This window comes from Thalassophryne amazonica, chromosome 15, assembly GCF_902500255.1.
Source record: "Thalassophryne amazonica chromosome 15, fThaAma1.1, whole genome shotgun sequence".
Classification (NCBI taxonomy): domain Eukaryota; kingdom Metazoa; phylum Chordata; class Actinopteri; order Batrachoidiformes; family Batrachoididae; genus Thalassophryne; species Thalassophryne amazonica.
Window position 1 is genome coordinate 23,430,622 of NC_047117.1, and position 3,302 is coordinate 23,433,923.

A 3,302-nucleotide genomic window follows, 5' to 3' on the forward strand; every position below is an offset into this window, starting at 1 on the left:
GGTCCTGACAAACAAACTTCAGCTTCTTCATTTTGTTTTTTTTTTGGGTTCCTTTAGTGGAAAAAATAAATTGGGTGAAATTTACTGAGATTTCAAATCAAATCAATTTTTTTTATATAGCGCCAAATCACAACAAACATTTGCCCCAAGGCGCTTTATATTGTAAGGCGAAGCCATACAATAATTACGGAAAAACCCCAACGGTCAAAACGACCCCCTGTGAGCAAGCACTTGGCGACAGTGGGAAGGAAAAACTCCCTTTTAACAGGAAGAAACCTCCAGCAGAACCAGGCTCAGGGAGGGGCATTCTTCTGCTGGGACTGGTTTGGTGTTGGTGATTTGAAAAATATTAACCACTGTTGCTCAGTGTGGGGCCATTATTGTAGCAAAAGTATTTGCAAATGCATATCTTCATCTGTGTGTGTGTAAACAGATCCACAAATGCGTATAGCAAACTGTGTGAGTCCCCGTCTGTGATTGGTGGATGGTCTCAGGTGCAGAAACAAAGCTGTGTGTTTTTTATGCTGTGTGTCCAGCATAAACGACACACTGTTGCATTGTTGACTTGGAAAATTGTCTCGTCTTTTCCATCCCGACACTTGTCTTTTGGACATTTATGGGGCCATTATTGTAGGAAAAGCATTTGCAAATGTGTATTTTGTGTTGTGTGTTGGGGGGGGGCGTGGCTGGATGTTTTGGTGTTCTTTTCTTTTCTTTGCTCTCCAGGTGGCATGAGGGCTGATTTGTCTGTGAAGAAGGTGCTGGCTGAAGAGTCTTCACCCTCATCAACATCATGGAAAGCACCTGTGATTGGTGCTCATGTGCAACCTGGACGACTTGCAGCTGAAGCAGATAATTGGATGGCGTTCTGCATTTAAGTCATGTGTGATTCAAGCAGAACTGCCGGGAACTCGACCTTGTGATGTTCGTTTGTGAGACGCTGAGGACCGCGCCTGGGTTTTGACACATCGAGCCCGTGAAGCAGGGAGGGGTGAGGACACATGCTGTCAGCACACACGAAAGGTAATTAAGTGTTTAAGTAATTGTTGATAGTAACTTGGTGTTTTGTTACACAGTATACTGGAATTGTGAAGAGAATTGTGCAGTTTGCTTCTCACTGCTGTGGCGTGAAGGATACGTGATCCTCCACTTGTTGTGAGAAGCTGCTCATTTGCATAAAGTAAAAAAAAGGACACTGACCTGAGTGTGTTGCTGATAGCGTGTGTTTATTGGAAGATATAGTTGTATCTGTTGCCTTACCTCACCTTCTCTTTGCTTCACAGAGAATCAGTTTGTCGTGTCCACCTGGGGGGTGTTTGGCGGTGGTAGGAAGTCCAGGAGCGCCGGCTTTAATCCTTGCGGGCGCTGGAGAGCGAGCCACGAATCACTCCACCAGAGGGACGTTGTTTTTATGTTTTTACACTTTTAAGCACAGGTGAATAATAAATAGTTTCTGTTTGGAACCGCTTTCTGGCGCTGGGTCCTGTCTGACGCAGGTCCACTCCTCAACCCGCGTCGACACATAACATTTTGATCTATTCGAGGGACCAGCCAGGCTTAAAACAACAGCGATGAGTGACGTCATTGGTGCTTGCGCCCTCTGGTGGAGGCACACAGACAAGTCTCCACACGCACTCACAAATCGCTGCACGCATTTACAGATCTAACGCGGCAGAACTGTAGCAAAAGTCGTGTAAGAACACATCCAATCAAGTGACCCAATTTTCACAGACAGACGGATATACACGCACAGTTGAAATATGCGCACACAGATAGCTATATGCATTTGTGATAGAGGTGGGCGATACCGGGAGTTTTGGTATTGATCCGATACCAAGTAAATACAGGCCCAGTATCACCGATATCGATACAGATAGAGATACTTTTTCATATTTAAGCTTCATAGATCCAAAGGATCCAAAAGACCTAGGATAGAATTTCGGCAAACATTGTACATGACAACAAAATACTTTATTATCACAATCAACATTTTTGTTTAAAAAAAAAAAATCACTCAATACAACTTAAAATCTCCTGAGGTAGAGGGCTGACTCAAGGACAGCACTGAGTGGGCGGGCCAGGCTGAGCCTACCTGCATGGCTGTTTTCTGGTGCCGCTGAGCCACGTGATGGTGCAACAACAAAAGACCAGAGGGGGGAAGGTGCACTACTCCGTGTTGTGTGACACAGCGCAGTGCTGCTCTTACAGACAGAGAGTAGACTTTGATGAATCTGCGTGCGCAGCAGTCACTGCGTACGGGAGAGAAAAAAGCTTGAGTATCGATCTTTTTATACGAGGATCGTTCAATATCAATACGAGCGTTGGTATCGATATTATCGATATTAGGATCGATCCGCCCACCTCTAACTTGCAGATCAAAATACGCACACACAGATTGCTATATGCATTTGTGGATCTGTTTACACACACACAGATCAAAATATGCATTTGCAAATACTTTTGCTACAATAATGGCCCCTGTTTTTTGTGAAATGTGAGTGACATTTTGAGTTATGGACTGGATACATTAGTTCATTAGTGGCAGATTTTGTTGCCTCAGGTAGCATTTTTGAGGCATTCAATGTCATCATGGACTTCCTCATCAAGGACCCCTCAAAGTGGGAGGATGACCCATCATTCCAGTTGTCACAGCAGGTCCTGGATAACATTGCTGCTGTCAATGATTTTGCTGAGCGAGGAGTTGCACTCATCCAGGATTTATATATATATATATATATATATATATATATATATATATATATATATATATATATATATATATATATACACATATATGAGGTCTGTTAGAAAAGTATCCGGCCTTTTTATTTTTTGCAAAAACCATATGGATTTGAATCACGTGTGATTGCATCAGCCAAGCTTGAACCTTCGTGCGCATGCGTGAGTTTTTTCATGCCTGTCGGTTGCGTCATTCGCATGTGAGCAGGCTTTGTGTGAGCAGTGGTCCACCCCTCTCGTCGGATTTTTATTGTGAATAAATGTCTTAACGCTTTGGAGCTTTGCTGCATCAAATTTTTCCAGAAACTGTGAGAGACCTCCAGGTGGACACCATTCGGAAAATTCGTATGGCTTTCAGCGATTATTTTATGGGGATTACTCAGATTAAGTAGTGCTCCAGCCGGTTTAAAGACCGCCCACAGCGTCTGAGAGCGCAGCGCACTCTGAGCGCCGATCGACAGGCTGACACCCCGCTGAAACAACCAGATCATTTCCAACGTGAAGGCTTTGTTGATCCGGGATGTCGTCTGACTTCCACAAAAAAGGCAGAAGGCGTGGACATC